Here is a 14,931-nt window from a genome sequence, read left to right as displayed (position 1 = left end):
TTTGACCAATTGTCTGGTCCACATTGCTCAATGTAGATTGTATTTCAAATGATCTATAAGAAATCTTTAGATATTTAAATTTAAATGATAGAAGTTTTCCTTTTGCACAGCTTCAATATCATTTTAGAGTTTGGCTTCCAGAACATCAGGATAGAACCCTAAGGAGGTTTTACAGTTTCCAACAGATTGATAGTATAGTCGAAAGCAATGTAAATAGAGATATAGAATTATGACATGTTAGAGTTCAAAGGGAACTTCAGAAAGATGATACATTTTTAATGTGACTTTTTAAAAAAAAGTAATGGTGAAATAAAATTATGGTCTCTGGGGATTAGAACATGGCAAGAGCCACAACAAAATGTTTCTTAAGAATATTTAGTGGCTTTTAAAATCTAATGCATAGCCTATCACTTCTAGCATAGTTGTTGTACCAGAAGCCAGTGAGACACACCACAGAGTATAAGTTTTAAATGGAGAATTTATTAGCCGGCGGCCATTAGGGGTATGCTACCCAGATCAAATGGCCCCGTGTTGGGGTGAAGGTGTGGCTTATATAGGAAATACAGGGCACAGAGGTTACTTATCTCCTGGAACCTACAGGCCAGGTCACAGGGTGGGGGGAACAGGAACAAAGGTCCTGACTGATCAAAAGATTCTGACAGGTTATTGTTAAGTGGGATAATCTTATTGACATTCCTTGGTGGAGTCATGGAGCCCCAGGGATATCTGCTAGACAGAAAGGGTCTGCCAGGTTATCCTCCAGTGGGATGGTCCTATCTATTGACATTCCTTGGAGGAGTCACAGGGCCCCAGGGATATCTGCTAAATGCCAAAGAGATCTGAGTTCATTCTTTCTGGGGGTGCTTGTCAGTAGCTAGGGGGTTTCTCAGGAGTTCCTAACAGTAACTGATTTTTCCATTACCACATTTCCCACTTCCTTTTATGGAGTGGGGCATAGCAATAAAATGAGGGAGCCAACCAAAACGCTAAGCAGGGGTGAGCCTGGGGAAGGCATGCATTTTGATAGTAACAATAAAGGGCAAGGCTCAGGCAGAGATTCTGGCCCAATGATAATGCTAGGCCGATGGCCCCAGGGGAAGGCCAGACCTAGTTGGAAGACTCAAGGAGAGCCCAAGGAACCTCCCGGAGACTGCACTCCAGAAATTTAAAAAATGATACAAAATGGTATAAAACATTCCACATTTCCCCCTTTTGGTCAAAGGCAAACTGAAAGTTTCACCTAAAGACCAATTAAGGTATGGAAAAACCTCTATCTTCCTCAGGGGTGAAGTTCTAAAATCCCTATCTAGGTGGAATCAAGTTTTCCCTTTTTTTCTGTGTTTGGACTTCCCCAGAGATGGGCAGAAATTGTAAACTAATTGTAAACAAGCAGAGGGTGAGAGTTGCAAGGGGGATCATAATGGGGAAACTAGAACAGCTAAGTGAAATAAGCTAAAGACACCAAAGGTACAGGTCTTCGTTCAGGTTCTGGTCTGGGCTCTTGGGAAGGTTGCCTGTGTCTGATGCTGTCCCCTTCAGGCCCTTTGAAACCAGAGGGCAAGGTCTCCTATGGGCTCAGATGTCCACTCAGGAGCAATCCTCAGATGTGACAGAAGGATCAAAGAGTCAATATCCACCTACCAGGGGCTCCCAGAACACATGTGATTTGATGATTGAGAGAAAAAAAAGCACAACATAGGTCCCAGCCATGCAGGGCTGAGTTCAAACAATTACAATAAGTAGTTCAGTATCCCAGCCACACAGGGCTGAGTTCAAACAATTACAATAAAGTTTTTCCCATAATTCACAAAACTGCACAATTACATTGAGTCAGGTACAGACCAAATTACTTAGATGATTCACAATAGAGGGGGAGATTTGCATGTCACATGTTTTACATTTACACATTAGATAACCAAGAAAACTTAAACATGAACCATACAAAGTAATGCAATCACTATTAACAATCATATATAACATCATAAACTTTTAGCCATGCCATATCTTTTTGATAGCATTTACAAATAGTCCATAAACCATTCTTAACAAATCTGAAAATGTTTCTGATTTAATTCCAGCACTTAATTGCACATTTTGTATACAAAGTAACTTTAAATTACAGTCACAATGTCCATTCAAAGCAGTATTTTAAATCCCAGCTGCCTGATTGTAGTTATCTGGTCCCTTGATAGTAAAAGAGAGTTCTGCTTCTCTGGTTCAGATCTAGAAAATCTCAGACAATTCCAACTTAATATAACTTACAGATACTTTACAAAGGAGATATATTTTCACTTGCACCACTATCTTATACAATTTTCTTGTGCTAGCATCCAAATTTAAGATCTTATTACCAAAACATACTTATCAGCCTGAATTTCCAGAATTGATAAATTTTGGAGCCAATCATACACATCTGCATATAATTCTTAGGGAAATCAATCTGATCCTATTGCCTTTTTCAAAATTCGCTATCCCTTCCATTTATTAGACATTGATCACATTACATCTTTGCCTTATTTGCTTTGTCTAATCATTTCCCCTTTTGGAGGATGTTATCCCTGTATTATTTCAATGTTTTATTTGGCCATGAACATAGGTTAAAATTGTAAGCTATTCATACCTGTATCCTATTATAATAACTCTGAGATATTTCAATATTCATCTATTACCTAACAGATTTAGCTTAGTGCTTACAAAACTTCTTGATAATATAAATTTGCTATGAAACAAAAGAGGGACAATGTCATACATCTTAACAGAAGGAAAGAACTTCCTTAGCTCTGTTTGATTCCAGGAATGAGTCGTATCTGATAGCCAATCATATAGTCACCAGGTGCTGAAAGCAGGGCTCAGGAGTAACCAGGTGGGGACTTTCCTTTTCAGAAAGGAAATAGCAGAATTGGGAAATAGAGTCAGGAAGAGCCTACCTAGGCCGTGTCCAAGGTCATCTTCAAAACTGTTTCCCAGGCACAGATATCCACCTTTAAAGTTCTCAGCTTGTAATGCCTGCCATACTACTACTGGCTTCACATGACCTTATTCCTGTAATCAGAGCTTAAAACAATCTTAAATTGTAGTCCCATAAAATCTTAAATAGCAAAAAAATATCCTTCAGATGAGACTGCCCAAATTTCATTGACCTAATAATTATCAAATCAAGCTACATAACTTTTCTACCTTCTAAATACTTCCTCACACTCATTTCCAACTCACTTAAACCATCTGGAACAATCATTCTCAAGACAGGGGAGGCTTAGCTAACTCCCATTTGTCCCCAGACTCTGTTATCTGCCTTTCCTATTTTTCCTCAACCTTAATTTACCTTACCAAATCTTTCAAACCCATTACTCAGTCTTCCTTTACATTTCAATCATAAGACAAAACAACTCATAAGTTAGTACTCTTCACTGTCATAACTGTGTATACTGGAATCCCATTCCAGCTGCTTAAACACACAAAAGAGGGGATTTGTGTTTCTTGTTAACTCATTCTAAAGGAAAGCAACACTTATTAAAGAGATCTGCCATCTCATCTCCCCCTGAGAGTGGGTTCTTCTCCATCAGATGGCAGACTTCACTAATAAAACTACCAGACCAAACCCATCTCAAGTCTTAGTCTAATCTTATCAGTTCTGTTGACTTTAAGAGGCCAGGTTTGGAGGCTTCTTGACCCCTACCATCTTCTTATTGCTGCCCCTCCCCTTTCCTTCCCTTCTGACAGGTGGGCTAAGGTGAAATTCTTTCTTCTTATCTAAACTAAGGGCAGGCAGGAGTAAAGAATGCAGACCTCCTTACAGAACATTTTTAAAAAGTATTTTCCCTTCTTTAAAACAGTTTAAAATTTTATCCTGATGTAAAAAGAAATACTCACTAAACCTTTCTGAAGTGAATTATTTAGAAGGTTTTATAAGGATAGACATCTATCTCCTTCTCTTTCCTTAAAGTAAATTAACCCTTAAAAACTAGAATTCATTAACTAAGTTGGTGCCAAATGTCCTCATTCTCAAATATTGCACAGATTTCCTAGACATTACAAAGTTCCTTAGTCAAAAAGTGTTGTGATGTGGAGGACACTTAGTTTCTATAATTACATACCCAATTAAATTAGCTTAATCACAATAACAAAGTCTACCAGGACTTTAAAAGCTTTGTCCATAGGAATCCCTGTATCCTGAAAACTTTTACACAAGATTGAATATCCAAATGTCCTTGGTTCAGTTAACAACCTCAATTTCTTAATTAAGTACAATTCTTAATCTAACAACATCCAGATTATAAGAGAAATTATTTTTCTAACAGCATAGGTAATGCGATGTTAACCAATTTGTATAATATAACAAATTTAGAAATAAGTACACTACAAGCAATTATCATGTATTTAAAAACTTGAAACAGATTCTAATTAATTACCAATCTAGTGATCATAACTGAGTTGGATAAGCAAATCAAATCTGGTTCATAACCACTAGTGGTAATATTTTAATTTCTAAGGCCCAATACTCTCAGCATTGAAAAAGAAAAGACTACTGTTTATAAACCACATTTTAACAGTTCGCAATGTGTCCTGAATTGACAGAGATTACAAGAGGAGCTAACAAGGCCTTTGTGTAAATAGTTGATTTATAACAAGAACAATTTCAACTGAACTTCCAGACAAAACTTGGAAGTTATAATTTCTTAGGTTACAACAATTGTCCAACTTCTTATCCTAATGCAATTCTAACAAAATATTTTTATATTATAGAAATGTAACGATGCCCTAAACATTATTATGTATGTAAAATTTGAACTACTCATTTTAGTCTAGGTAGATACATTTCTAAACCAAATATGGTAGTTTAAAATTACCAACTTTTCATCACATCCTTTAAAAGCATCCAATTCACATATATCAAACTCATTAAAATCACATAATGGTCTTCTCAAATTACACAATCTAAGAGAATGTTAGAAATACAATATAATTTTAGAAATACAGAAACAATAAATTTCAGATGACATCAATTGCATTTCCAGATTATCACATATAGGAATTGTTGATCCTATTGCTTCTGGTATTTTTATATTAGTATATAAATACATGCATCACATTTATTAATATATTAACATCTTAAATACACTGTATTTAGCTGTATATTCTTCAGCACCCACTACCTCTGGCCCAAGTATTAGGAACTTTTGCCTGGCCATGAATGAACTTATGAAAGAAAGAGAAACTTAATTTGCACCCCACTTTTTCCAAGCTTCATCTTATACATACTGGTATTTAACAAAATGCCTAAAAGGATTTTTTTTTACTACTAGAAAGATAAGAGGGAGTGGTCCTTAAGAGCACATGGGCTTGCAACTCCCCCACTCATTGTTTCTACCAAGCTAAAATATTTCTCAGTTTCCCCTTCAGCCTGCTGTCTCAGATAAAGGGAAAAATCCCTTTTCTGTTTTCTAAGGGCTCCTCCCTAGGCGGGGCCTGGAAGCCCCTTGAGGGCAAAGGAGCCTACTCTTCAAAGCACTAACTAACCAGCCCTATTTCTTTACAAGTTTCTTTTAGCTTCAGCTCCCATAGTCTTTCAACGTGGAGGGTGGGGGGAGGGTGTGGCCAGGAGCACATGGCAGCTAAGAGCAGCACATGGGCTCCTGGGTAGTCAGGTAGCCTCAAGCTGCTAATCTACAACCCCCTAAATACCTTTATACAAGTTTCTATCTCTCTTTTTCACAAATTTTATTTTTTAAAACTTTGCCACAAAGATGTGCTACAAAAGTACCCAGGGGCACAGGACTGACTGTCAGTCTGTGAATTTCTGTCCCTCTCCTCCTTTTGCCCAGTGGGGAGGGCAATTTAAGTTTTCCCTACAGTTCTCCTGTATTCTCTTCTAATCTGATCTGGGAGGAGAGGAGTTTGATTTAACTGCTCTAACTTTTACTGCAGCCCTAGCTCAGTCAGACACAGGACAACAATAGTGAAAACATCTCAATGATTGTAATTCAAGCAAACTTCACCTTTTGCTAACTTCTCAAAACCTTTTTGCACTTGAATCTAAGGAAAAAGATTCCCTCCTAACTGTGATCAGGGACAAAGACAAATGCTAGAGTCCCACTGAAGACTTTAACAGAGGTTTCTTTCTTTTTTTTTTATTTTAGCCAGAAGGCATTCATTGGGAGGAGGTGTTTCAGCAAGAGTGAGCCCCTGGAATGAATTTACAGTTTCAGTTCTTTCTCTCAAAATTCAACTAACCAATTTCCAAACTTTTTAACAATTTAAAAACAAGAATCTGCCAAAATTTTAATCCATTCCCGCCATAGTTCCATGTTGGACAAACAGGAACCATGAGGAAAGGAGTCTGTTTCCCTAGTTGCAGCCTGAAATCTCTGGCTGCCTATGTTTCAGATTTTTTTTTTAACAAAACATATTGCATAACAATTCAGCAGCAGGGCCCCACTCCTGAAACTGACCAGCAAAACAATCCCTCTTTCAGGGCCAGTCACAAGAAAGACGGGCAACTAAAGCTAGCTAAACTCTATACCCAGGGTTGGACAACAAGGAGCTCCCCACCCCCACCCCCAGTACAAGACAGAAGGGAAGTCTACACTCCAGATAAAACATGCAGCTAATCCCTGAAGCTCAGTGAGAGGCAGCAGTAAGACCCAGAGCCCCAGATTAAAAAGCTTGTGACAGTGCTGTAGCAGATCCCAACTCTCATATTAAAAAAAATACACAAAAGGAAGAAAAAAATGGGCAAAAGGCAAAAAAAAATAGCTTGACTATAGAAAATTAGTATTGTGATAGGGAAGATCAAGGTACGAACTTAGAGGACAATAGTGTCAAAATAGCTACATGTGAAGCCTCAGAGAATTATGTAATTTGACCTCAGACCCAAAAAAGAATTCCTGGATGAGCTTAAAAAAAATTTTAAAAAGCAAATTAGATAAATAGAAGAAAAACTGGAAAAATAAATGAGAGTAATAGAAGAGAATCATGGGGCAAAAAAGAATCAATAGCTTGGGAAAAACTGCAAAAATTTACTGATGAAAATAACTTCCTAAAAAAATAGAATTAACTAAATAGTAAAGGAAGTACAAAAACTCATCAAAGAAAATAATTCCTTAAAAATTAGAACTGAACAAGTGGAAACTAATGACTTTACAAAAAAATCAAAAAATGACAAAGAAAATAAAAAACTTTAAAAAAGAAGAAAATGTGAAATTTCTCAATGGGAAAACAACTGACTTAGAAAATAAATCAAGGAGAGATAAAAAAAAAATTGTCAGACTACCTGAAAACCATGATGAAAAAAAAAAAGCCTGGACAACATCTTTCCAGAAATTATCAAGGATAACTGCAATGATATAGTAGAACCAGAGGGCAAAAGAAAAATTGAAAGAATCCACCAATCACTCTATGAAAGAAATCTCAAAATGGAAACTCCCAGGAACATCATAGTCAAATTCCAGAGCACACGGATCAAGGAGAAAGTACTACAAGTAGCCAAAAAGAAACAGTTTAAATATTATGGAGCTACAGTCAGAATTATGTAGGATTTGGCATGGAAGGAAAAGAAGTTAGGAATACAACCAAGAATCATCTACCCAGCAAAAGTGAATATAATATTTCAGGGGCAAAGTGGATATTTAACAAAATAGAGGATTTTTCAACCTTTTCTAATTAAAAAAACCAAAGCTGAATAAAAAAAAATCACCTCCAAATACAATACTCAAGGAAAACATAAAAAGGTAAAAAAGAAACAAGAAAGAGAAAACATAGGAAATTTAATAAGGTTAGACTATTTACATTTCTATATGGCAAGACAATATTTGTAACTCTTAACAACTTTATTACTATAAGAGCAATTAGAAGGAGTATATGTAGACAGAGAGTGTGGATATAAGGGAGACCTGCACAACTCAGCAATAGCCAGAGGCCAAAATTAAAACAGGCTAAACTTCTTTAGGCCTCAGATGGTCTAGTTACTACAGACTGATGATGTTTAATAGCCACAGGTCACATGACAAATAGCAGCAGCAACCCACACTCCAAGTTACATGACAGGAACAATAGTGACTAGTGGAAGGCAAGGTGAAGCAGTGTGTGGACAAAGCACTCCTTACATCTTTACTGTCTTTTACATCTTCTAAAATTTTCACTGGCCACCCAAATGTTTTAGCAGGCCACAAAAGGCCTGTGGGCTGTATGCTGTACAGGCCTGATATAAGGCAACTTTGATGGAATGATATCTCAAACAACTAAAAAAAGGGCTGAGAAAGAAAACTGCACTGGAAGGAGTGGGGGTGAGGATAGAACATGGGTAAATTATCCCACATAAAAGAGGAAGGAAAGAACAATTATAATGAATGGAAAGATGGAAGGATGACAAGTAAAGCTTAAACCTTACTCTCAAAAAATTGGCTCAAAGAGGGAATAAAATTCACACTCAATGTAATATAGAAATCTATCTTACTCTGCAAGGAAGTAAAAAGGGATGCAGATAATAGAAGATGGAGGGGAACTGACAAAGAGGAGAAAAATTGGGGAAGGAGGTAATCAGAAGTGAGGAGGAAAAGACTGCAGTGTAAGGGATGAGGGTAAACAAGTGAAAAATAGCATGAAGGGAAATAAACATTTAGTTATCATAAGCTATAAATGAAAATGGGATGAAATTACCCATAAAATGGAAGTGGATAGGAGAATGGATTAAAAAAACAGAATTTACAATATGTTGTTTACAAGAAACACATTTGAAGCAGAGATGCACACACACAATAAAAGTAAGGGACTGGAGCAGAATCAATTATGATTCAGTTGAAGCAAAGAAAGCAAGGGTAGCAATCATGATCTCAGACAAATCAAAAGCAAAAATATATTTAATGAAAAGAGGTAGAGAAACTATATCTTGCTGAAAGGTACTGTAGCTAATTAAGTCATTTGAATATTAAACATATATGCACCAAATGGCATAGTATCTAAATTATCAAAGAAGTTGAATGAAGCATGGGAGGAAATAGATAATAAAACTATACTAGTGGGGGACTACATCTTTCCCCTCTCAGAACTATAACCCCTCTCAGAACTTTCCCCTCTCAGAACTATATAAATGTAACCAAATATAACAAAAAAAAATAGACAAGAAAAATGTTAAATTCTGGAAAGATTAGATATGATAGATCTCTGGAGAAAATTGAATGGGAATAGAAAGCAATATTCCTTTTCTCTGCAGTGCATAGCGCCTACACAGAAACTGCCAACGTTTTAGGATATTAAAAACCTCACAAGCAAATGCAGAACAGCAGAAATAGTAAAGGCATGCTTTTCAGAACGTAATGCAATAAAATTACATTCAATAAAGGAAAATGGGAAGAGATTAAATATTAATTAGAAATTAAATAATCTAATCCTAAAAAAAAGTGGGTCAAAGATCGTCTACAAAAAGAATATAAATTACCCAGATTAACAGAAGAGGAAATAAAATACTTCAATTACCCAAACTTAGAAAAAGAAATTGAACAAGCTATAAATAAACTTCCTAAGAAAAAATCCACAATGCTAGATGAATTAACAAGTAAATTCTACCAAACATTTAAAGAATGCTTAAATCCAATACTATTTAAACTATTAGGAAAAATAGGCAAAGAAGAAGTCCTATCAAATTCTTTTCATGACACAAATATGATGCTGACACCTAAACCAGGAATAGGCACAATAGGGAAAAAAAAATTCTAGACCAAACTTCCCTAATGAATATCAATGCAAAAATTCTAAATAAAATACCAAACATGAGATTATAACAATATATCACTAGCATCATACACTATAAACAGGTGAGATTTATACCAAGAATGCAGGGCTGGCTCAGTATTAGGAAAACTGTCAGCATAATTGACCATATCAATTAACAAAACCAAAAGAAATCATATGATTATCCCAAAAGATACAGAAAAAAAAAGCCTTTGACAAAATACAGTACTCATTCCTATTAAAAATACTAGAGTGCGTAGGAATTACATTAAAAGGATTAGCAATATTTATCTAAAACCATTAGCAAACATTATCTGTAATTGGAATAAGCTAGAAGTCTTCTCATACAATCAGGAGTGAAGTAAAGATTGCCAATATCTATTATTCAGTATTGTGTGAGAAACTTTACCTATAGCAATAAGAAAAGAAAAACAAATTAAGAGATGTAGAATAGACAATGAGGAAACAAAACTATCGCTGTTTGCAGATGACAAGATGGTATATACTAGAGCAGCACTGTCCACAATACACGACTTTACCTGTCGTATTGAGGATGCAAAATCTCCCACTTTCTATTAGTGTACTGCATTTTTTATTCTGGGTGCGCCCTTGAATAATTGTTTTATTTTAATGCAGCCCTATGATAACTTAAGGTTGGACATCCCCATACTAGAGAATCAACTCAGAAAGTACTTGAAATTATTAATAACTTTAGCAAAGTTCCAGGGTACAAAATAAACACACATGAGTCATCACAATTTCTATATATTAGCCAAATTCCAGCAGCAAGAGATACAAACAGATGTTTCATTTAACATAACCATAGACAATATAAAATATTTGGGATACTTCCTGACAAGACAAACTCAGGAACTATATGAATACAACTCTAAAACACTTTTCACAAAATGTCAGATCTAAACAATTGGAAAAATATCAATTACTCATGTGCAGGGTAAACCAATATAATAAAAATGACAAATTTATTTATTCAGTGCCATACCAGTCAAACTCCCAAAAATGATTTTAAAGAGGTAGAAAAAATAGTAACAGAATTCATCTAGAAGAATCTCAAGGATATCAAGGAAATCAATGAAAAAAATGTGAAAACCGGTGGTCTAGTCATACCAGATCTCAAACTGTATTATAAAGCAGTAATTATTAAAACAATCTGGCACTGGCTAATAAATAGAGTGGTGGATCAGTGGAATAGATTAGATACAAATTACATTATAGTAAATTATCATAGTAATCTACTATATTATGAACTCAAAGAGTCAAGCTTTTAAAACAAATACTCATGATTGGAAGAAAAAAAGCTACTGGGAAAACTGGAAAACAGTATGGCAGAAACTAGGTATAGACCAACACCTCACACTATATACCGAGATAACGTCAAAATAAGTGTATGATTTACACATAAAGGTAATACCATAAGCAAACTAAGAAAGCATTTAATAGTTTATCTCTCATATTTATCAATAAGGGAAGAATTTAGGACTAAAAAAGATATAGAGAGCATTACAAGATGTAAAATAGATAATTTTGATTATATAAAATCAAAAAGGTTTTGCAAAAATAAACCAATGCAACCAAAATTATACGGAAAGCAGAAAGATGGGGGGGGCAGAATTGCAACTAGTATCTCTGATAAAGGCCTCATTTCTCAAATATATAGAGAATTGAGTCAAATTTATAAAAATACAACTCATTTTCTAATTGATAAATGGTTAAAGGATATGAACAGGCAGTTTTCAGAGAAAGAAATCAAAGCATTATATAGTCATATGAAAAATATTCTGTCACTATTGATCAGAGAAATGCAGATTAAAACAATTCTGAGGTATCATCTCACACCTATCAGGGTGGCTAATATGACAAAAAAAGGAAAATGTTGGATGTTGGAAGGGATGTGTGAAAACTGGGACACTAATGTACTGTTGGTGGAGTTGTGAAGAGAGAGCATTTTGGAGAGCAATTTGGAACTATCCCCAAAGAGCTATAAAATTGTGCATTCCCTTTGGTCCAGAAATACCACTGCTAGGTTTGTATCCCAAAGATATCCAAAAAGGGGAAAAGGACCTACTTATATAAAAATATTTATTGCAGCTCTTTTTGTGGTGGCTAAGAATCAAAGGGATGCCCATCAATGGGGGAATGGCTAAATAAGCTGTGGGATATGATTATAATGGAATATTATTGTGTGATAAGAAATGACAAGCAGAATGATTTCAGAAAAAAAAACTGGAAAGACTTAAATGAACTGATACATAGGCAAGTGGGCAGCACCAAGAGAACTTTGTACACAATAAAAGCAATATTGTTCGACCAAGAAGTATGAATGACTTGGCTATTCTCAGCAATACAATGCTCCAAGACAATCCGAAAGACCTAATGATGAAGCATACTATCTGACTCTAGGGAAAGAACTGATTGATTGCTATTTTCACCTTCTTTTATCTTTTTTTTTAAATTAAATCCTTCACTTTTATTATGGAACCCAAAATACAAAACTCATTCCAAGGCTTCAATTTATATTGATATCACTGAATATGGTCCGTTTTCTCACTATTCCAGTGGTGGTCATCACAGCATTACTCGATTAATGACTTTTGTCTTGATATTCTTCCTTCTTAACAAGAATACTTTGCCTATGGTGGATTTAAAACTTATCAAAGTTGAAGTTAACAGAGTCTAGCTTTTTCCCAAAATCACATCAAGCCACCCTTCTAAAGCATGGTTTCCATTCCCATGTATGTTAAGCAATATAGTCTTTAAAAAGCTGCATTTAACTGATACTCAATCCACATAAATTAAAATTTTATTCTACTGATAGCTCATACACAGGAAAAATGTACAACACTCATGTGATTATTCTTCAACTTTACCCTTCTTTCGCAAGCCACCTTAGGTACACTACTTAGCTAGTGTGAAAACTTTTAGCTTAACTGTCTAAATTGTGTATACTCACACCTTTTAACTTTATTACCAAGTTGTGATCAGTCATCTAACAGTAGCAAAGTTTTTAACCTGTCCAGCCCCTAGCTTTACTTTGTGAAATGTATGACTCAGATACATCTTACTGATGGTACGTTCGAAATACATTTTTAAAACAACTAGTCATAAAAACATGAAGGCATTTAAATACTAACACGGTACACATCTACCACCGACCTTACAAAACAGGTTTTAAAATGGTTATTGTAAACAAGGGATAAGAGTTCGCTTGCTTAGATACTTGAAATATAACTTCGTTATGAGCTAAATGCAAAGGGAATGGGAATGACAGTAACAAACAAGATTCATCACTGAATATCATGATGGGACTGCAGCAGTCTTATATTTAAAACTCAAGGGGATGTAAATGTGGTCCAAAATAGCTAAACACACAGGTCCAAAATATGAATTATATTTTTTAAACTGCTACATTCACTCTGAAGCTCATTCATTTCCTTAAGCATCCCAAAGATAAAGCACATGTTCTGTTCAGCTGTATAATAAAATGGCAAACATGCTACACTACTGACATCACAGGACAGTTGCCTATAAAACTAGACTTCTGATGCTGGGCTCTAGCTTCATTCCCTACAGGTCATCAACTTCATCAAGGAGCGCAGTTGTCTGAGCAATCTGTAAGTCCTGCTCATACTGTGCTGCCAGTGCTGGGTCCATGACAACATCCAGAGGTGCAAGATCAGGCATGGCAACAAACTCCAAATTAGAGTCTCCAATAAGTTTTCTAGCAAACCAAAGGAAGGGCATCTCAAAGTTGTAGTTACTTTTGGCTGACATGTCATAGTACTGGGGATTCTTCTTCCTGTGGAAGACAATTGATTTTGCCTTGATTTTTCTGTCCTTAGTATCCACTTCTTTGTCACACAACACCATAGGGATATTTTCACATACTCATATCAGATCTCTATGCCAGTTGGGTACATTCTTGTAAGTAACTCTTGATGTTACATCAAACATTATAATGACACACTTAGCTTGGATGTAATACCCATCTCTCAGATGACCAAATTTCTCTTGGCCATCTGTATTCCACACACTGAATTTAATAGGACCTCTGTTAGTGTGGAACGCAAGACAATGGACCTCAATATCCGGGGTGGCTACGTACTTCTTCTCAAATTCACCAGTCAAGTGACATTTTACAAATGTTTTTCTAGTACCTCTATCTCCAACTAATACAAGTTTGAACTGCACTTGGGGTTCTCCTTGGGTGGCCATCGCAATGGTTCTTCCAAAAGCATCTTTGTTTCCACCTGAATGAATGATCTCTTTTCTTTTTTCAATTGAGTCTTTCATTACAAAATGACTAACATTGAAATATTTTACATAATTCCTCACCCATATCTGATTGCTTACCATCTCAGGTAAGGGAGAGGGGAGGGAGAGGAGGAAGAATAGAATTTGAAACTCAAAACTTTAAGTAAAAATGTTAAAAAAAGTTTAAAAAAAACTAATAAAAAGTTAGGAATTATAGGTTTACTTTTCCTAATCATCAAGTAGACTTTTCTCCTTCCCACATTTCCAACCCAGCAAAAAAGAAAAGAAAAATCCCTGTAATAAATATGCATTGTTAAGAAAACCAAAATTTTTATATGGGTTATTTCCAAAAGTGTGTGTCACGTGAATATTTAGTCTATTACCTGTCAGCATGCCAACAGCATTCTTTATTAACAATCCTTTGGTATCATTGATGATTTCTATTTTGAGAACATTTCTTAATAGTAATGTATAGTACAGCCTCTTCATTTCCCCTAAAATAAGAAAGATTTTTATTTTTTTTGGAGAGGGGAAAGCAAGGCAATTGGGGGTTAAGTGACTTGACCAAGGTCACACAGCTAGTAAGTGCCACATGTCTGAGGCCAGATTTGAACTCAGGTCCTCCTGATTCCAGCGCTGGTGCTCTATTCACTGCATACCTGTCTGCTCCAAGAAAGGTCTTTAGAGGTAAGGTTGTATTCTGGATAGAGATCTAAACTCAAAACAAAAATCTGGTTTCAAATTTCACTTCTGATGTATGCTAACTGTGTGACTTTGGTCAAGTCACTTAATTTCTCAGCTCCTTAAGCAACTCTCTAAGACTAGAAATATTAAAAGAGCTGCCTCACTACATTGGCAGATGATGTTTTCAAGGCCAAAATATATAATCTATCGTATGTATAGGAGGGATTCCAAAGAAGAGACAATTAAGTG

The 14,931-nt window shown here is 35.6% G+C and overlaps 1 pseudogene; it reads right to left on the bottom strand.

Moving 5' to 3' along the window:
- Nucleotides 1-13,311: 13,311 nt before the first annotated feature.
- On the bottom strand, nucleotides 13,312-13,959 carry LOC118838829 (annotated as a pseudogene).
- Nucleotides 13,960-14,931: the final 972 nt, after the last annotated feature.

Source organism: Trichosurus vulpecula, chromosome 2, assembly GCF_011100635.1.
Source record: "Trichosurus vulpecula isolate mTriVul1 chromosome 2, mTriVul1.pri, whole genome shotgun sequence".
Taxonomy (NCBI): Eukaryota; Metazoa; Chordata; class Mammalia; order Diprotodontia; family Phalangeridae; genus Trichosurus; species Trichosurus vulpecula.
The sequence above is the reverse complement of the archived record's forward strand: the minus strand, read 5'-3'. Positions and strand labels throughout refer to the sequence as shown.